This window comes from Mustela erminea, chromosome 4 (genome assembly GCF_009829155.1).
Source record: "Mustela erminea isolate mMusErm1 chromosome 4, mMusErm1.Pri, whole genome shotgun sequence".
Lineage (NCBI taxonomy): Eukaryota > Metazoa > Chordata > Mammalia > Carnivora > Mustelidae > Mustela > Mustela erminea.
The window spans coordinates 80,447,615-80,470,489 of NC_045617.1; positions in this window are offsets into that span (position 1 = coordinate 80,447,615).

Here is a 22,875-nt window from a genome sequence, read left to right on the forward strand (position 1 = left end):
CAGGGCTGGTTTGAAAATTGGTTTAATCGATTTCCTTGGCTCACCACCTTACTATCCACCATCTTAGGGCCCCTTATTATACTTCTACTAAACCTCTCCATCGGCCCTTGTATCTTAAATAAACTCGTACAGTTTATAAAAGACTGCTTGTCAGTAATCCAGACCATGGTACTGACGCAGCAATATCAACTCCTTAAACAAACCGAGCCCCAGACTGAACAGGACAAATGGATATAAGATTCTATCCATGATAAAGAAAAAGGGGGGGAATGAAAGACCCTTCCCCCAGTTGTTAACTAATTAACTGCTCTTTTGCCTTCTTGTAACCGCTTGTGCAAGAATACCCCTCCTCCCCTTGCAATGAAAGACCCTTCCCCCAGTTGTTGACCAATTTAACCGCTCTTTTGCCTTTCTGTAACTGCTTGGCTTTTAGGGTGTGACATTTGTCTCCTGTTTGAACAAGATACCTTCTGCTAATAGCCGAGGCATAGTCACGTAGGCAGGGGTCCGCATAGTCACGTAGGCAGGATGCTTCTCTGCTGAGTAATAAGGTCCAACTCCCCCTCCTCACTCCCCCTTCCCGCCTTTTTCTTCACGCGCGCGCGGGTCCTCCAAAGCCAATCCACTAACACCAAGTAAATTGTCAGCCAATCAGCTCCGCCCCACCCAAAACTTGTTTGTACCTGTCTATAAAAATCCTGCACCACCCCAGCCTGGGGTGCTCAGCTAGCAGGAGCTGCTGACCACCCGCAGGTGCCTGCGATACAATAAAGATCATCGGACTCCTGCCCAAGGACCCAACCGACTCCCACCGGGAGGTAAGCTGGCCAGCACTTGTGTTTCGATATCGATGTTCCTGTTCCCCTGTTCGTCTGTCTCGTCTGTCAGTTATCGGTGCTCTATTTTCTGTTTCTTACAACAACGTTGTTGCTTCGTATTTTGGGCAGCTTAAGAAGGAGTTGACGAACTCGGACTTCTCCCCTGCCACCCTGGGGACGCCCCAGGGATTAGAGGGGCCCGCTTTTTCGGGGCCCCATTCGTTTGTGGGCCACAGGGGAAACTCGCGGTTCCCCTTGGCCGTTTGAATTTGTACTTTCGGTTCTGTACCGAAATCGCGCAGCGTCTTTCTTTGCCGGCTCGTTAATTGTTTTGTGTGTCTTTCTCGTTGCCCTTTGTGTTTCCCTTGATTAAGGTTACATTCTGTTTAAGGGGAGGATGTCTGCCCCATTTGAATCTGAGGACATCGTACATGTCGGGAGGGAATATAAGAGATAGGTATTAAGAGCTAAAACCAGATTCGGTGAGTCAACTAGTAAATTTCCTCCTGACATATTGGATAATAATTATGCAAATAAGCCTTCTTCTAGTGCTTTCTTCTAGTAAACCCGGGTTGCTGGGCCATCCCTAACAAAGGGGACTCTTGCTGTATTTCTCTCTGTTTCTCCTAATAGATGTGGGGGCTTCTCCCTCACTCACTTCCCGTGTTAATGGCTATAACTGGAGCCAACTGGGGTTGGTCTAACTCGAGACAGAGACTATAGGGAATATTCCCAAGCAGCTGCCGAAACTCTCTTTGTTTCGGGGAAGTTTCCCTGTGTTCTCTGGCCTGACTTGGACTGCCTAACCCCTCCCCCCTGGCTGATGGGAAAGCATGGTGTCTGCTCCTCTGTTGGGCCTTATGAGCTCTAAAACCGGGAATCTTTTCTCTGCCTCCTGGCAGCACTTTGTTTACGTTAACCCAGGAGGCAACCGTCCGGCTCCTTGGTACCCATGGGAACCTGGGGACCTTAAGGAGCTCAAAAAGGCAGTATTAGAGGATGGGCCCAATGCCCCATGGACAGAAACCATCCTCCGAGGTCTGGCCCATGCCCCATGTACAGCAGCTGACTGGCGGTCGCTAGCTAGGGCCGTTCTTCCAGGGGCCTTATATATAAAGTGGACAGCCCTATACAAGGAGGAATGCCAACAAATTGCAGAGAGAAATGCTCGAGCCAATCCCGCCATCCCTCTCTTATTGGGGCTCGGCATCACTGCCGGGGTAGCCACTGGGTCGGCCGATTTGGGCACCTCTCTCCATTTTTATAAAACACTCTCCCAACAAATGATTGATGATCTCCAAACAATAGCGGGAACCATCTTAAACCTCCAGGAACAATTGGACTCCTTAGCCACTGTGGTACTCCAAAACCGGCGAGGCTTAGATCTATTAACAGCTGAAAAGGGAGGCATATGTTTGTTTTTACAGGAGGAATGTTGTTTCTTTGCCAACCGGTCGGGTATTGTACGAGACAAAATCAAGAAGCTACAGGAGGACCTAGAGAAGCGCCGCCACGCCCTGATGACCTCCCCCTTCTGGACAAGCTTTAATGGCTTACTTCCCTTTCTCCTCCCCCTCCTGGGGCCCATCCTAACCCTACTTCTCCTGCTGACCTTTGGCCCCTGTATTATCAATAAGATTGCCCGATTCGTCCAAAAAAGAGTGGAAGCCATTCAACTCATGAACGTCCATGTTCAATACCAGAGACTGGCCACCCGTGACGACGAGTCCTACGAGGGGCCCCATCAATAGTCTCACGACCTATGGCGGATAGGATTCCTTGCAGGAACAACCCACGCCAGGTCAGGGACCAAACCCCTATACAGGCACGATATTCAATGACGGGTAAGACTGGCGGGGGACGCAGAGCAACCTAAGACAGGGGGTACACCAAAGCAGTGTGATTCCCCAATGACGGGTAAGCCTGAAGGCCCGCCGCCGGCGACCTAAGACAGAAGTCATGCATACAAAAACAAAAGGGGGAGATGTTGGGCCCCAAGAGGCTAAGATGGCGCCGGGTGGCCTTCTCTTCCGGATCGGGAACCCACATGGCCGACCACAAAGGTGCCAAAGTGGCGGTTTCGGTTTCCCATCAGTTTTGTTTCCCGCGAGTCTCCACCCCCTGCAGGGCGTGTCTCTCCCAACTCCCGCCAACACGGCACATCCCCATTGGCCCCCACTTTGCTGACCTCACTTCCCTTCCCTCACCCCATATAAGCCGCTGCCCTGCTCAATAAAGCAAGATCCTGCTTCGACAGACCTCCCGAGCCCGGTGTCTTCTGTGGGTGCGTTCCGGGTTCGCGACACTCGCCATCCCGCTCAGCCCCAAGGAGAGGCCTCCGGCTGGCCCGGGCGCCTCCTCCCCTCAGCGGGGAGCCCAACAAACCCCTATTCTAGATGATAGCTTTATTTAAAGTATTTAGATCATCATAAAGGTGCTTAAAAGTTTGGGTCCTCCAGGAAAAAGATACCAAGAGAGAATTCAAAGGCAAGAGATTTATTGGGAAGATAGGGAGCAAGAAGAGACAAGAAAAGCCTTCAGATGAAGATAAATATCTACAAAAGGAAAGCAGGAAGGAGGGAGGTTTCCTTAGAAAGAGTTTCAGATGACAGTACAGCTTTGAGAAAGTCTTGACCAGCCCATCAGGGTGCTCCAGTGCAAAGACAATCATAGAGGAGCCTGACAATGCTCAGAAATCACCAGGCCCTGTCACTGCAGCATACTCGGGCATCAGCTGGAAGCAGCTCATGGGAGCATGGCCTCAATGTGAAGGCAGCGGCAGATGCCTAAAACATGGTGGATGGAGACTGTGAGCTCTCTACACTCCTCTTAACAGATTCTCCATCTAAGACCATTCCATCTCTCTGCTGCCTCTCCTGCTCAACTACTTTCACATACCAGAATTCAAATTTCTTCATCACTAGCAATTGATTTAAATTTTCATACAAGTGCATTAGAGACTGTAATGAATAATTATGAAAAAAAAAGTAAACCGGTGCATACTTCTTCAGCATTTGTTTAGATTTTACACATTACAGAATTGTATTGTTTCCCTATAGAGAGAAGAAAGCCTTCCAATACAAACAACTCGTGCTGCCGTCGACTATTTTTTGCTCTTCATATTTAAAGATGAAGCTGCCAACAAGATTACTCACAGCCAGAGGCATTCCCATGACTGATGCATGAGCCGCAGTCACTCAGGGTATATAACAACCTTCTCCAGGGCCTGTCGTTACTCAGTAGCCTACAGGACACTGCACTGGGTCTCTCACTTCTGATTGGCATATGTCACCACACTGCTTGATGGCATCACTTGCCCAGTTCTTCTTGTCTGCTGCAATTAGTCTTGAACAACCACATGAGCACGCGCGCACACACATCCACACATGTTGTTGTGTATCTCCTCATTATGTCATAAACACCGTTACGCAATCCCCCCTGGGTGTACCTGGAGCCCTACCCTTGCTACACCGCCTTTCCTCCTCCCTAGAAGCCCTGCCCATCTTTGAAGTTCTCATTCAGACTCTGCTCCTTCTGTGCACCTTCTCTGTCTACTTTAGCTCTCAGATAGTTCTCTACCTCTGCCCTCCTATAGTATTTTAACACTTCACTGTTCCCTTCCACTTCACGTGTGCGGGTCTTTCCTCTTCAGGTCACACTTCCCTTCCTTCTGATGAAAGACTCTTCTTTGGACTACCTCTGTACCTCTCAAGGCACCAAGCTGGCTTTCACACATAGTTACCTACATGGAATACCCTAAATTCAAACCCCCACCCTTCTTTAAAGGCTCTTTTCAAGTTCCACATCCCTAAGTATTCTTTCCAAGTCCACCTTAAGACTGCTTGTATCTTACCCTGCACCACCATAACACTTGCTTGGACTTTCAATGTATCCTTCTTCCTGCTTTGAAACATCATCAGTTGCTGATATATTTTTCTTCTTTATCCTCAGTAGGTTAAAGAATCTTAGAAGACATATTCATCTTTGTATTCTCCATTGTACTTTGTGCTCTTCATAAGCTTTACCCTGGGTTTTGGTTTGAATGAAGGAATGAATGATGAAAAGAAAGGCAATAGTTGAAACTTTGTCTGAAAAGGAAGTAATTTCTCCAAGCATGACTTTCACTGTTTGTAAAAATCTGTGGGTAGAATAAACATTAATAAATAACATGATGTTTAGGAACACAAATTCTGCACTATTTGAATCTTTGCCAATTACCACTTGGGCAAAACCTCAAACTATGGCAAGTTTTTTCCTCACTTCTAAAATGATCATAGTACAAAATGATAGTTTTTGCTGAGAATCTAACAAATTAAATAATATATATAATGATCTTACTAAAAGACCGAGAATATAGAAAGTGTGAGGTGTCTTGTACTTGTTGGTATTATGATTATTACCTAAGATCCTTTTCATGTTTAAAAATCAGTGATTCTATGACATCATATTCAAATGTACCATTAATCTATGAATAAAAGTCTTGCTTGAAGACTCAAGTCAACACTGAACTTATCATTTGTCTGCCTGCTCACTGATACAAGTAGGCCTCCTGATGGTGACATGATTATTAGAGTGTTGATTCACTACAATGAAAAATACACTAGAAAGTTAAAATTTACTAGAATTTTAGGATCTCATGTTGACTATTCTAGCAAAGGCTCGTAAAAGAGATTGATTAAAATGGCCACCTTCATAATACGCTTAGAGTCCACGATGATGGCAGTATAGCACAATATATTGAATCAAATTGACTTGGGTTCAAATATCAGTTCTACACTTAATTGCTGTGAGAACTGGGACTCTATGCAAACTTACAGCACCTTTATGTTTTAGTTTCCTCATCTGCAAGATATGATAATAATTATTGCAAATTCCAAAAGTCATAAGCATTAAATAAACACATGTTTTGGGCATCTGGCATAAACAAAACATCTGACATATATTGGCTGTTGCCATTATCCATGCAAGTACTCTGTGCCTGCAAAACCTTATAAATAAAGGCTAGTATTATTATTGCTACCACCATACTCCATACAAAATTACTGTGTGAAAATATTAACCAGAGAAGAAATACATACTACAGCAAGAAGAAAGCATCAAGGTCTTATCATAGAAACAGAAGTTAAATAAGTGAATTCAGGGTAATTTTTGGAAATTATGTAGACTTTAAGGAGGAGTAAAGAGAGAAAGGCAGAAATCTCCAGAATGGCCTGAAGGAGACCAAACAAGAAGAAGAAACAGAGAAAACAGCAAAATGATTGGCACTTTTTAACTCAAAGGGCTCAGGGAATGGAAGAGCAAGATGGGCATAGAATAAGGGATAGGTAAAGGCTCAGGCCAAGCTGTACTATGCATATGCCATTGCTGGTTTTCCTGCTAGAGTACCCACACCTATGACACTCACATTAGAAAAATAAAATACAGATGCAAACGAAGTATAATAATGGGCATTGTTTTTTAAGCACTGTCTGGGAAGAACTTTAGGAAAAATTTGTGTCTTAGACAAAGACTGAGGTCATGGACAAGAAGAATGTAGCGTTTTATATAAGGTGACCTTGAACAGTTGTTAGACAGCATCCTGAGACTACTGATGTCTAACTTCTTCCAATTACTTTGGTTGGCAAGAGCATTAAGCAATAAATCCCAGAGTTATATTTCCACAGTTTTTCAAATGATCCATTTGCCAGCATTGATGCTTAGAAGGAAACCACAGATGTCAGAGACCCACACCTGGGGGTAGGTAGATGCTCACTCTCTATTGCTTGCCTGCCCTCCAAACCTTCTTACCACAACCCTCCACCACTGCCCGTGCAGGGTTTGGTGCACTGGGGGAATTATGGAAAGAGTAACAACATAGACTACTTACTGTCCTATGAAAGGATAGCAAAGTTTAACAAGAAAAATCAAGACTATCAATAATGTATTTATCCAGTTTCCCAAACTAGATCACGCCCCCAAAATTTCATATGATAAACATGGCAAATCAGCTTCAACTGAGAATAACTGAAAGTACTATAAAATTCTTCAAGTAAAAGTGGGTGCTAATTACATAATTAGATAAACATAAAACAGAAAATTTCCCACTTGCATAGGACCATTTTAAACTACACCCTCTTCCTTTTTCAAGCCTTCTCTCTCTATTTTCTCACCTCCAATTCCAAGATAAACATATGACTTCATCCACTAATAGGGAACTTTGGTAGAAAAGTTTAAAAATCAGAGGATTTTATTTCCTTCACATCACAAAGACAAATAACCTTAGATGAATGGGTTTGTGCAGAATGAAAAGTTTCTCACTTCCCACACAGTATTTTAATAAGCAACAGCTAAAAAGCCTTCCTCTACCCTGTGGTTCTTCAGTTCTACATCTGTCACTACCTTTGTGTTACTACATTTGTAAATTTCCCCTTTTGGAAAGTCACAATCTGTCCTTCACCGAACACACTACCCAACAGCTTCCCTGATGAAAATATATGTTTGCCTATTTTGGTTTCCTGATTAGACATGGGAGAATGTAATACTACTTGCTTGCCCTCACTGAGGTTGGAAAATTGCTAGTTTTCTCTATATAACAGGAGGCATTAGTGGGAGCTGGCCATCCTACTTCTATCCTGCTGCTCGGCTGTAATCTTTACCAAGAAGTGTCTCCCTTTTCCTTAATGATTGCACAGGATTTAGCTTACTGAGAAATCATCCTATCAATCTGCAGTCCATTTTGTAAGCATGGAGTCTTTTGGGATTTTTCTACAATTACAGCACTAAATACAGTCTTTATTTTTTACTAAGTAGTTAGATTATATGAGTTTGGTGATATTTGGGGTGAAAGTGTATGAACTAAAACATTATTATTAATAAGCAAGTACATATTTAATATTTCCATAGATATTCATATGATATTCATCCTACCATTGAAAGCTATTGTTTCTAGGCTCCTCAGCACACATTCAGTGATGCTAGGAAGTATTTCTTCCTCATTAAAATCAGAATGATAAAGCCAATGAGATGAAGTGATTTGGACAGGAACAAGTCAGCACTTGACCAAGAGAACTCCATATATAAGGAGTCTGGCATCAGTTAGGATTGAACCAATAAGGAAAACAAGTTTGTCTGATTGGCCCTCAGTAGTTTTCAGAGTGGCAATGAATAAAGTAAAGCTAGAATAAGAGACAGCCTTAGATGACAGAGGTCAGTTCAGGCAACGGGTGTAGACAAACTTTTACAGAGCCTACTTTATAAGGTTGTGATGATTAAACAACACAATGCATAGAAAGTCCTTCACGTGATGCTGAGTGTGTTTCTAAATATGAGACAAGACTATCGATGAAAATGAGGATTAAACAGACAAATCAGATGTTAGTCTAGAGCTAGCTCTATACATACACAGGAAATCAGATTTTTTTATATACAGTAAAATACACAGATCTGTGTACAAAAAAATAGTTCTGATAAATGTATACAGCTGTGTAACCACCACCCAAATCAGGAATCTAAAGCATTTATGTCACTCATAAAATTCACATGTGCTCCCTTGCAGTCAATCTCCACCTCCATAACCAACCACCGTTCTGATTTCTATCATTGCATCTTAAGTTTTGCTACTCCTGGAACTTCATATGAATGGAATTACATCATATATACCTTTTCATGTCATATTGGCTTTTGCACTTAACCTGTTCTTGAGATACTGTTGTATGTATGAGTTTATTATTTTTTATGGCTGAGTAGTATTCCATTATACACGATGGCTTGTTTATTCATACTCAAATGGACACTTGGCTTGTTTCTAATTGGCTATTATAAATAAGGCTGCTCTAAATATTCTTTTTTTTAAAGATTTTATTTATTTATTTAACAGACTGAGATCACAAGTAGGCAGAGAAGCAGGCAGAGAGAGAGAAGGAAGCAGGCTCTCTGCTCGAGCAGGACCCTGGGATCATGACCTGAGCCGAAGGCAGAGGCTCTACCCAGGTGCCCCTGCTCTAAATATTCTTATACAATTCTTCTCATGGACATATAATTTCATTTCTAGGATTGGAATTGCTGGGTCATACGTTTAACAGACATTTTCCTAAGTGGTTGTACTATTTCACATTCCCTCCAGCAACATATGAGTATTCAAGTTGCTTTTATACTCTTGCCAACATTTTTAATTCTCAGTCTTTTTTTTTTTTTTAAATTGTAAACATGCTAGATGGGGGGCACCTGGGTGGATCAGTAGTTAAGCCTCCACCTTTGGCTCAGGTCATGATTACAGGGTCCTGGGATCGAGCCCCACATCAGGCTCCCTGCTCAACAGAGAGCCTGCTTCTCTCTCTCTACCTCTACCTGCCGCTCTGCTTACTTCTACTCTATCTCTCTGTCAAATAAATAAAAAATCTTTAAAAAAAAATGCTAGTGGGCATGAAATGACACCTCATACTAGATTAATTTATATCTCTGCCACCTAATGTTGTTACATATCCTTACAGTTAAGTCCTGTTCCAATCTGAATCATTTGTTATGTAGATTGTGAGGCAGAAATCAGGAATGAGGTTTCCTTTGTTTTTATAAATGTATCCAGTTATTTTAGCTCCATTGGTAGAAAAACTTTCCCTTCCCCCACTGAACTTTATTAGTACCTTTGTCAAAAATCACTTGACCATATAATTATGGACCTCTTTCTAGACTGTGTTCTGTTACAATGATCTATTTATCTACCTTCATTCCAATACCACATTTCTTCACTAATTATAATAGCTTACAGTAAGAGTTAATATTAGAGTTTTTGAGCTTTCCAACTTTGTTTTTTTCATAATTGTTTTGATTACTGTCTATTCTTTTTAAGTTCATGTACATTTTTATATCAACTATCCATTCCTTTAAAAAAAAAAAATGTTGATGACATTTTGACAGAGGTTACACTAAAACTATTGGTCTTCTAATCCAGAACTTAGAATGAAATGAAAGTAGGCCTTTTCATTTATTTGGAGTGTCTTTAATTTCACTCAGCAAAGTTTTGTAATTTTCAGTGTAGAGAGCCCTTGAGTATACTTTGTCACATTTATTCCTAAAACGTTTTTGCTTATTGATTCTATATTATATGAAATTTTTTAAATTCAATTTTTAAATTGTTTGCAGTTAGTATATAGAAATAAAACTCATTGTTTTTTGACCTTATATCCTGAGAACTTACTAAATTCCTTTAAAGAGGTAAAGTATATTTTTATGTTGTTGATTTTGGGGGGTTTTGCTTGTTTGGGTGTTTTGGTAGGTCCCTTGAGGCAGAGTAATCCCATAAATATGGACTTCTCTCAAAGTACCTACATTTTACAGCTAAGGTTTGTCCAGTTTCTGCCTGCTTATGGTCATTCTCCATGCCTTCAAATAATTGTGTGTGTGCAAGTGTTTTCATTTTGTTCAAAATTTATAATTGTTATTTGCAGGAGAATTACTCTGACAATTTACTTCCTTGTTGTTGACCAGCAATTTCCTTTTAACATTTTTCATTTTATGACAGGAAATTGGTGAAACAACTACATAGTACTACATTCTCTTGCATCTAACATACAGTAACCTTTATGCTCTTATAAAAATTTGGAGTGGGTGAGATCAAGGAGCACTGGTGAAGAACATACTGTGACTTTCAAAATAAGGAGATTTACAAATGTAGGAACATGAGTGGGGTAGTTTGTTCTGCTGGCTTGTTTTTCAAACAAGAGTATTTGAACATTAACGTGTTCAAATACCTTTTCCTGCCAAGTCAACATAATCAAACAAATAGATTAAGAAGGCGACAGAGCACTCAGGGGTATTATAAGGTAAACTGAATAACACTCCCACGCATGAAGACTGTTAAACAAATGAAAATCATCTCTCAGGGAAATAGTGCCCATCCCCAACATCAATTTAGTCCCCTCTGCTTGAAAATAAGGTGATTTCTTTCTCTTTAAGGTATTCAAATTCTTGCTCGCACTGCTACCTTTGGTAATATTTTCTTCTTGTCAGAGCTGGGACTGAGGTGGCAATGGTTACAGAAGAGATAAGAAATCCAGGGGTTTGGACTTAAAAGCAAGGTTCTGAGTTAATTACTCTTGGAAAGCGTTTGGAAGAATTTGAGTCACAGGTAGTACTACCATCAGTGAGCCATCATCCCATGATGCAGGTAGGATAGAAGGCAGAAACAAGGGGACAAATTATTTGCTGTTCAAGAGTAAGAGACAGTTTGAAACACAAATAGCTAATGAAATTTTTTTGACGGCAGCAAGGGGCCCGAATAAGTGTTATCATGGGGGAATGTGATATCCAAAATAGAGATGATATAATACAGGACACACATCACAAAGGCATTTTCAATAGTGAACATAATCTTGTTTCAGACCTGCTGCTTTTGAATGCCAGACCCATCATCTTGTAGTCATAGGATCTGGAGAATGTTGCTTCCTTTCCTTGTGTTTCATTGTGGCATCTGGGAACAGGGATGCTGTGACCAAGGACCAGACCTCAATGTCCAGAGGTCTCCCAATTCACTGATCCATGCCTCAGTCTCCTCACAATGTAGCCTTTTCACTTCTACTCTGGCCATTTCAAACTCTCCTTTCTCTACTCCTATTTCCTATTGTCTCAATCTCTCTGACTTTAGATCTAGTCTCTCCAAAATTAAACTCAAATATTTCAAACTCCTTTTCAAAGATATCTTAAATTGACTTTCAAGACAGCCTATACACTTCAATCCAAGGCTGTTCTCAGAAAACCATTGGTCCAGCTGAAACTTCCTCTCTTCCGGCAGATGTTTCACATCTATTTATATAAGTAACCAGATACTACTGCTCTAAGCACTTTAACAGCACTATATCTAAGCATTCCATATTCCTACTTTGCTAAAGGCAATATCCCAAAAATGGTACTAAAAACACAAATAAAGGGAAATAAACACAAAAGTGTCTTTTGAAACCTTACAAAACCTGTTCAGAAGAGCAGGCACTTTTAATTAGAAATGCTGCAAGTCTGCAGGGGCAGCAAAATGTTATTCCTTACAACATAATAGGATGTGCTGATTCACAGGCTGGTGATAGAAAGCCCGCAATCTGCCTATCTGCAACAGCAACTCCAGTCCTTCCAACTCCATTTCTGAAAAATCAGCCTCCGTGGGAACTTTTACACCCAAGCTTGGACTCTTCCAGAACCAAAATGGGCACAGCTTCTCAGTGTGTGAGACAAATTATTTGTGTGATTCTCTTTTAGTGCCAAAGAACAGAAGTGTCCCCTATCCCTGAAAGCTCTTCTTGTCCTTCTAGGATTGTGGAGATTTGTGTAGATTGTACATTTGTTTAAAATCCTTCAAAACAAACTGAGGGTTGCTGGGGGGAGGGGGTTTGGGAGAAGGGGGTGGGATTATGGACATTGAGGAGGGTATGTGCTTTGGTAAGTGCTGTGAAGTGTGTAAACCTGGTGATTCACAGACCTGTACCCCTGGGGATAAAAATATATGTTTATAAAAAATAAAAAATTAATTTAAAAAAAAAATCCTTCAAATAATTTGAAATGTTTAAAATGCCGTCATGAGGGTGACTGGGTGGCTCAGTTGGTTGAGTGACTGCCTTCAGCTCAGGTCATGATCCCAGAGTACTGGGATTGAGTCCCACATCAGGCTCCCAGCTCCATGGGGAGTCTGCTTCTCCTCTGACTCCCCTCTCATGCTTTTTCACTCTGTCTCTCTCTCGCTCTCAAATAAATAAATACAATCTTTAAAAATTAATTAATTAATTAATTAAATAAAATGCCATCATGAGAACACTCAGTTTGGTTTATCCTGTCCAGAAGAAAATGAAAGGGAAGTGACTATTATCAAATATAACCAAGGAACGTGCCTATCTCACATGCCTCGGTTTACACTGTTTGAGAATCCTATACCTCACATGAGGTTGTTTCTGGAAAATGCTTTCCAGGAGATACAGAGTCACTGCCTGCCTGATGTCAGGCATATAACCCACAAATGCAGCTCTCACAAGGCAAGTCATCCTTAGGTAGTACTGACATAAACAGGCAGCTTAACTTTTAATTTTCTATGCCCAGTATTCATCTGAGCCACCACAAGAAAAATGCAAAGGATCACTCTGCACCTCTGACCTAAAACACCATAAACAGTAAAATGTATTAGAATTGTTTCCAATAAAAAGCAAAACAATTTCCTATGAGGCAAGGATTTCCTCTTGCCTCTGAGATGTGCCTATATGGATCCCAAGAGAAGCGGGATCCACTAATTTTAGTAGTTGCTAACAAAGGTTTAGAAGTATTCCTGGATACAATCAAAAGAACAGGTAAAAAGTCTTATCCTGAATGACTCCTCTTCCTTTGCTGTAATACATCCATTCTGATGGCTAACATCTCTGTCAGTCTGTTTGGGAAAGGTATGGCCCAGAGAGCTGGTTACACATTATTTCTGGGTATGACCATAGGGGTGTCCCCTGAAGAGATTACCGTTTGAATTCATGAACTAAGTAAATTAGATGCCCCTCTCCAATGTGGGTGGGCATCATCCAAACCACTGAGGACTTGACTAGAACAAAAAGGCAGAGGAAGGTTGAATTTGTTCTCTGCCTGAATGCTGAGCTGGGATATCCCCTTTCTTCTGTCCTTGGTGCTCCGCGTTCACATGCTCTCAGAACCAGACTGAGTCTCTCACTTGTAGATAGAAGATTAGGGTACTTCTTGGTTTTTATAATTGCATGAGCCAATATGCTATAATTAATAATAAAATATGTGTATACTACTGCTTCTCTTTGTCTGGAGAGTCCTGACTAATAAAATTAATAATATCACAAAATTTTCACACTTAAGTATGGTAAAAAATAATAAATCAAATTTTTAAAAATTACTTATTGATTGTCCACTAAGTAAAAAATACTAGGATAAGCACTGTGGGATATAAAATAAAGAAGATAAATAGTTTTTTCTCTTAAGAGATTATTGACATTTTACCAATTCCAAAGTATAACCTATCTTCAAAAGATGATAATTTACCATAAAGGCTGATACTTAAAAAAATAAATGTGTTGTTCGCTTTATACACAATTATCTAACATTATTCTGATCAACAATGAAGCAAGTAATCCTCATGAATCAGAGGCAATAATATCTATTTGGATAACCTAAACTGTATAAATGCTTATTAGAAATTAGATAAACATTTATTTTAAGCCTCTCACATTATATTCTGTCTTTAATTCATTTGAATTCATTCCCCTATTTCCTGCAATTTTTAGTCTTTGAATCAAATTCATGGGATTTTAATAGTTTTGTCCTCAGTTTAGAATTGAGAGGATTAGTATTTCCCATTTCAAAATCCAAAGTTCAACAGAGCCTTTGGGATATATCCACCGATGTGAAAAAAACAAAAACAAACAAACAAACAAAAAAACCAGACAAGAGCTCTGAAGTCAGAGAGCCCTGAGTTCTCACCCAGCTCTCAAGCTATCATTCTGACAGTGTGAACAGAGCCCAGTTACCTACCTTCTCTGGGTCATTGTTTTCTCTGCATGCAATCTTCCTAGCACGGAATACATTTTAACAATTCTGAATAGAAAACATTGCTTATCTTGTTAAGGATCTGACATTGCTTCAGGGTGATCATTCTAAAAATCTGCAATTACCAAATTCAAAATCATTTTAGTGCTTGAAAGCGGCAGACCCAACCTCTTTATTTGACACAAGAATACACTGAGATACACAGGAAGTAACCTGCCCATGGCCACACCTTTAGATAGCAGCTGGCTTTGGATCAGGTCTGGACACTGAGTCTAGTCTTTTTGTAGCAGTATGGTAGACATGTCTATGAGAACTACAGAAAAGTAAACTGACTCTATAACGGTCTTTGATATCTGCAAATTAAGGATTTGCCTAGTCCTAATACCCTCTATTAAAAGATTGTTCCTAGATCTCTGAATTTAGGTAAAAAATAGGTACTAATCAGTAGTCGTGGGCCTCTCTTCCAATATAATAAAAGAAGGGATTTTTAACTTCATAAGTTTGTTTTTTCGTCACTTAGCTATTCTTTTAAAAGAGAAAAACAAACTAAAATATAGATAATTGAAAGTTCCAGTTAACTGGGTCCTACTTAATCTAGGTTTTATTATTTCTAAACCATTTCATTACAAACTCTTATTGGTATAATTGCTTTAGAGCTTGTTCCATATGGTGCCTTCTGTTCTCTAAACTGAGCTGACCACAAAAGGAAGAACCCTTTGGATTCAATCTGAGAGCTATACTCAGTTCTCAGAACTAAGATGGCATTATAGGCTATATTTTTGAGCTGGTGTCTTTACATATATATATATTTTTTTTTTTTTTAATCCAATTTGAGCTCTTTGCCTCATGCCCTCATCTCAGACACCATTAAAAAAAGTGAGTAAAAGAAAATCTTTCCCATAGAAAATCTCACACATAATGATGCCAACAGGCCTTTCCTTTTACTGGCTGCCTGGCTGACTAGTACATTGGAAATAAGTGAAGATGGGAAAATAACAAGGAACTAGTTTCTGCTGAGAGGAACAAATTCTACAGTTATGAACTTGTAAGGAAAAGCACAATGAAACACAATTTTAGTATCACAGAAGAAAGCAATTCTCAGCAGTAAAGCAGTAACAAAGAACTGAAAATCTTAGGAAACACTCAAAATAGACAGTAATGGCACAAAGACATTAAAATGTTTCAAATTGCAAGGTGAATTGAATGATGGAAGGACTGTCTGGAGAACTCCTGAGATTAGTTCTCAGATATGTTTTATTTTCTTTTTCTTTTTTTTCCCTTAAGCAATGATCTCATCTGGTTAGGCCTTCTAGTTTCTGTGTCAACAGCAACAGGGCAAGACACTCAAGATATTCATTAATTAAGACTCCTTATGTAGTTCTACTGTGAAGGATAATCACTCGTTAGCTTAAGACGGGAACTTCTGACTTAAAATATTTACATGGCAGGCTCTCTGATGTGAAGTTAGACTTTAAAAGTCAAACTGATGACATGTACTAGCTAGATCTTTTAAATGAAGCAAATATATATTTTTTTTAATTTCAGCAGAAGAGTAAGAAAAAATCTTTTAATTAATTAATGGGATAGAACAAGTAGCAATTCTGTCTGACTTTATATATTCCACATCACTTGTTCTGTATAAAACAATGACAATCTTGTTTATGTGATTTTTCAAAGAGCTAAAGAGAAAGTGAAAGCAACTTGAATTCTTATGTGCAGAAAAAGTCAATAGCAATGACATTCACAGTAATAGAGACTTCTGGTTAGACAGTACTGGTGTTTCAGACACCAAAAATGCTCTCTGATACCACAGTAACCAAAGGTACTTTAATGACATCTTACAAGCTGAGTAAGTGTCAAGGATCATCTTTCTTTTACTGATGAGAAAATGGAGCAGAGACAGTTCTGTGATTTAGCAAAGATCAAATGTCAGTAAGAAAACAATCTCAAAATCAGAGCCTTTCAAGTCTCAATTGACAGTCCTGGCCCACAGGGTCAATTCTCTAAGTATTATGTGAGAAAATCAACTGAGACCATTAAGGCTCAAGGTCTGGGGGCTCTTGGTTTAGCTCTTTTTTTTCCCCCTGTTACGAGACCTTTTGTTCTCCTATACAAAATTAGAATAGTTGTCTTATATCATCACCTCAAACTCCTAATTAAAAGTTGGCTATTTAGAGGGGGAAAAAAAACCCTAATGAGTATGACTCAGTGGTGCCTCATGTTAGTTTTACAATTGATTTCTTACTCCACTATTAGCACATACTCATATGTTTTAGGCAAATATAAGGACAGCATTTTAAAGTAAGCATATAAAAGGAATTGCATACCTCCTGGAAAGCAATCCACATACATCAACTCCTTCCTCTTTTGCAGATTCTGTGCTCTGAAATCCCATTCAAAGCAATCATTTGTGCTTTTGATATTAATGGTAAGACAGGCCCAAGCCTTTATAAATGAAGAAAATAGCTATGAGGATTTTGCTGTATAATATTATAGCTATTACAGATTTTCGATTAACCTTTGTGCCTGCTTGGCAAACACCACAGTGGTCAAACTCCAGTGCCATAGACTATGTCACAGTGCACAAGTTAAGTTCTAGAGATTAAAGTAAGTCTTGAAGGCAGTTTCTGCAAAGAAAAGATATAGAAATCATCCTAATTATTTATTTGTATAGAAAGATTGATCAAAATAGGAAAAGTTCTCTGTTTCTGACAAGTAAATACCTATTATGCTTTGTGCAATACTAGATATCATTAATTTATCAAAGCATAATATCATCATTAAGTTATATTTTAATCCAAGTGTAAGTAGGATATCGGGTTTAGGTGTTGTACAGACTACATGAAGAAGATATAATCCAGTCCTTTCCAGAGGTCAAAGGAATAACAATACTTCTTTTCATTGTCTGTTTGCCTTTGTAGAATGACAACACTTCTATATGCACTGAAAGACACACATTTGTACAATACACAAATAAATGACACTAGGAAAGATTGTTCTTATTTTTAGAGCTAGTTATCTGTGTTCTGGATATATTTATCACCAAAGTTATGCATAAGAAGGAGAGCAATGGTTCTGTCCTTCTGTAAAAAGGCTAGCTCTTAAATTTAGTTTTCTCCAATGTCCAAAAAAGTTCAGAATGAAGCACAGAGGAAGCCCAAAGGACTGCAAAGTAGGGAATGCCTTTGATATTTACTAGTTTTGCCTTATCAGTTAAACCAGCTAAGGGCATTTCATTCTCTGGAAGTTATCTTCTCATGCATCTTGGAGTCCATTTGATCATTTTCAAGGCTTCTGATGCATCCATTTTAGCCACGATGCCTAAGGGCTCTCTTATACAGATGAAGTGTTCCTCCTTAATGTACTCGAAAAAGGCATGCCTTTTAATCCTCATTTATAACCTAAATAACCTATTTCATTTCAAATCATGTTGAATTCAGATACTAAATCAATAGATTTGGTAATAATCTCCTAACATGAGCTATTTATATACAGAATTCAAGCATTCCTAAGCCAGAAGTTACTACAAGGGAATAAGAATGAGAAATGTTACCTGTCTTAACTAAATCAAGTTCATTTCAGAAGCAGAAAATCCAACAAGAATGGGATATTCTTTTTTGAAAGATGTTTAAGAAGCTTCATGACTAAAAACAGTTCAAGAGCTGCAAAAATTTCTGGAAATGGTGGAATGAGACAATTCCAAAATATGGAAGACTTGGGGTATTCATCTTTTGGACTTGAATTGTAAGAGGCCCTCTACTAACCCACAGAAAACTGTACCAGTAACTCATGGATAAGGCAGGCAGGAGACCAAAAGGTCAAACAGCCAAAGCAGATGCTGAACCAGACCTGAGGATATTGTAAGACAATCTGCTCATGAAACCTTGTACCTCCCTGGGAAACCTGAGGCATGGGGAGTGGTAGAAGAAAGAAGAAGGGTTCTATTAATATTTTTTTTTCATTTCTCCTCCATTCCCATTCTAAAGAATGACCTCCTTTCAAGTAAAATAGATATCACCAGAACACAAATGTGTTAGAGTATGGGGTTGTGTTAGAGTATAGGTATTTATTTAGAAAACCTTCTGGTATTCCTCCTACTTATCTGATCTCTCCTCCTGTTTTACTTTTGCACATCTCAAAATTTTAAAATGCTTCAGTATTTATTCTTTTGTCTTCCTTTCTTCTCTATCTCTACTCACTCCCTTGGTGACCTGATCCAGTCCCATCATCTATATGACACTGGCTCCCAAATTTATATCTCTAATCCAAACTCACTACAAGCCTACTGCACTATTCCCTTTGGATACCTACTAACCATTTCATATTTAATTTGCCTAGAATTAAATCATTGATTTTCATACACATACCCACCTACCTCCAAAAGTATCTGCTTTCCCCTGTAGCCTTCCTTATCTCTGATAATAACAATTCCTTCTTATTGTTCCAGTCAATAGCCTTGGAGTTATATTTGACTCTCACCCCCTTTCTGCAACATTCACCCAATCCTTCTACAAACTCTGTTGTGTCCACCTTCAAAATATATCTAGTACCTGACCCCTTTACACCACCTCCATTGCTTTCACATTGTCCAAGTCACTGTCATCTTGTTCGATCTCATCTTTCAAATTTTTGTCCAACACTAGGAGACACAATATCTCTTCAGAAAAGCTCAACAAAACCTGAATTATCTTGTGGTTCCATGGATTTTCCTCTCTCCTTTGCCTCTAGTTTGGGAAAAGAAACATGTATCCAGTCTTTAAGTTGGTGGAAATACATTCTTTTTTTTTTTAAAGATTTTATTTATTCATTTATTTATTTTAAAGAGAGAGCACAAGTGAAGGGCAGAGAGAAGGGGAGAGAGAGAATCTCAAACAGACTCCTCACTGAGCATAGAGCCTGACTTGGGGCTTGATCTCAAGAATCTGAGATCATATCCTAAGCCAAAATCAAGAGTCGATGCTTAACTGGCTGAGCCACCCAACCACCCCAGTGGAAAAAGATTCTTATGAATGAAATATATTCTTCTGAATCTGTTGCTTACCAAAATCCTATATGATCTCTACATTTGATACTCAACAGCCTAGATTTTCAAAACCCAAAAATTCTTGTGTCTGCTTTGGTGTTACAACTCTGTACTATAACAGGGAATGCTTCACAAATGCTACCTAAATGAGGGGAGAACAAGTTGAAAAATAATTGCTGGGAAAGATGCCTCTCCCCATATGTACATGTAGGCAGATTGAAGGGCAGGCCAGTATAGCTGATGTTGCTGGAAGGACTCATCCTTGGCCAGAAAGAGATTTGGCTATTTTAGAAGTTCAAAGTCCTATCAGCCTCAAAATTAGCCTTTCATATATCTCCCTTTCTTCCTTTACCACTTCTCCTGAATCTAGGATTTCCTTTAATAGAGAAATTTAAGACAACATATAGTTCTCTTTCACACTAAATTTTTCACTGAAATCCTTCCTAACCTCTGAATCCCCTTTACCTCTACACACTAAAACCCTCAAAGGATAACAGCCTTTGCTTCTCGAGAACTTTGGGCCAGAGTTTACAATTAGTCTATAGTACAGAGATGGCTGATCATGAGGACACCTGGAAATTCTGAACAGGCTTAACCTGTGACAAGTGTGAATAATCTTAGGTCAACAAACTCAGGTGTTCAAGAAAAACAATTTGCTGTTTTATGACTGAATTTGATTTCTATTTTGAGTACCCAGTATTCTAGGTGATAGTCAATTCTGGTTCTCCCCCACCTTGTTTTCCCCAGATTCCATTTTATATTGTGGTCAGAGATAAAAAGAAATTACCAGGAGAAACAATATCAACAAAGTTGGACAACAGGTCTATGGAGAGACAGACTTCCCAGGTCACCAAGAGACCAGGTCAGGGCTGTGTCTAGGGCTGCCTGGACCTTGAAAACAAGGACAGGGTCTCACCGATGACTCAGATGATTCAGGATCTAGAAAAGTCGCATGTTTGTAGACACTTCTTTAAATGGAAAGATCAACACTGTTCATGTAATTCTCCAATGTTAGAATCCCCAGTAAAAAGAGCAGAGTCTGACTAAAAACCCACCTCCGTTTTCACTCTGGCAACATCTTAACTGTGAAGAAAGTTCACCAGCTATAGTTGCCCCATATAGAACAAGGGGCAAGAGAAAAACTATGTGAAGATATGTGGCTTCTGTTCCTGTTCTATAGTGACCTTGCTCTTGTTTTGTTCTTGGCTGAACAAATTGGGAATTTCAGCAGGTGTGTGTATATTGTCTTCTTGCCTATTCAAAATCTAACCTGTAATGCTACAATATCAAAACACCTCACCTGGTATCTTCGATAAGTCACTTCTAACATGAAGCCTAGAAGGCACAGTTTAGTTCTTTGTAAGATTGATTATAAATTATGGATAGATGATAGATAGCTAGATAGATAGATAGATAGATAGACAGATGGTGTTGATTATTGGATTACCTAACAGGTGTAGATGTTTCCCTTGACCTGACACTGTAGCACAGCAGGCTGATAGGAGCAAGAGTTAACAAAACTCTGAGCTTTTGGGGTGAAAGGCAAATACTTTTTATCTATTACATTGTTGCTGATGCCTTGCCCTTTCCTAGACCCTAAACCTGGGGTTCCAACCCAGGCCTTACACCTAACCCATATTTTGTTCTGTTGTTGTTGATTATGAGCTCTGACTCTGGTTAGCCTGGAAATACCAAATCTAGAACAAGTGACCACATCTATGTTCCTGTCAAAATTAGCATAGAACTTTAAGTCTTGAGGACAAGTTTACTACAAGAATTGCTTTGTTTCATTGATTCTTCTCCTACCCACTTAAGCCCCCATGTTGCATCACCACTTCCTCATATCAGGGAGATCATATGATAGTTGTCTTTCTCTGCTTGACTTATTTCGCTAAGCATGATACGCTCTAGTTCCATCCATGTTGTCGCAAATGGCAAGATTTCATTTCTTTTGAAACAAGATGGGATTGGGAGGGAGACAAGCCATAAGTGACTCTTAATCTTACAAAAACAAACTGAGGGTTGCTGGGGGGAGGGGGGTTGGGAGAAGGGGGTTGGGAGAAGGTGGGGTGGGGTTATGGACATTGGAGAGGGTATGTGCTTTGGTGAGTGCTGTGAAGTGTGTAAACCTGGCGATTCACAGACCTGTACCCCTGGGGATAAAAATACATGTTTATAAAAAAATAAAAAATTTAAAAAAAAAAAGAATTGCTTTGTGCATGCAATTTTATATAAATTATTAGTTTGCCAAGTCATTGTAAGTAACATGAGCCTAAGCTCACTTGGATATATTAAATAAGATTTCATTTCTCATATCTAACACTAGCTTAGAGCTGCCCTGTTTTCCAATAGAGCTGCCTCCAACCACATGCAGCTATTGAACACTTAGAACAAATATGATATTCATTTCAGTTATTAGAAAATTTCAAGTATTTTTGAAACAACTTAAATATGAATCTATTTTTTTCTGTTGTATATTTTGTGAAATCTAAATTCAGATAAAATATTTCCAATATTAGTATCCCAATTAAGGTATGCCATAAATGTATGATACATACTGGACGGTGAAGACTTAGTACAAAGAAGAAGAATGTAAAATATCTCAATTTTGTGTTGCTTATGTTTTGAATTGATAATATTTTGGATATACTTGGTAAAATAAAATATATTGTAAAAGTTAGTTTTATCTGTTTTTCTTTTTATTTTTTTAAGATTACTATTAGACAACTTAAAATTACATATCTAGCTTGAAATATATTTCTATTGGACAGTTCTGCTCATGAAATTGCCTCAGTACACTATTAGAGTTATTAGAGGAGTTTAACCTGAGTCTCCCATGGCAAAAAATAAAACCTCCGTGTTCTTTATTCCTACAGAAGATACTATAGGAGGGATGCCTGGGTGGCTCAGTGGGTTAAAGCCTCTGCCTTCAGTTCAGGTCATGATCTCAGGGTCTTGGGATCGAGCCCCACATCGGGCTCTCTGCTCGGTGGGGAGTCTGCTTCCCACCCTCCCTGCCTGCCTCACTGCCTACTTGTGATCTCTGTCTGTCAAATAAATAAATAAAATCTTTAAAAAAAAAAGAAAATACTATAGGAAAACCTCTCTTTCTGATAGGAACATAGGCTCAATTATGCAAAGCACAACAGGAAGAATTACTTAGGCTCCTCACTCTTCTCCAACATTTGCATCCAATAATGCATTCCCAACATTATTTCTGTAGCTTCTACCATCATGGAGCTCTTTCTGTTGAAAATCCTCCTGAATGAAATAAAGAGAGCAGATGAATGAATGAAACAGATTAGGATGTTATTTCCTTCTTCTTTTGTTAGTTGCAAAATGTACCATATGGACATATCACAATGCGCCTTGCAGTAATTTGAATCTCTAATAAAGTTTGGTGGAGTTTTTTGGGTTTTTTTTTTGTTTTGTTTTTGTTTTTTTTTTTGTTTAAGAATGACATGAAGTACTCATGATGAATGAACTTTGAGCATTAAGTGATGAATGATGTTTTGAATAACCATCCTTTCA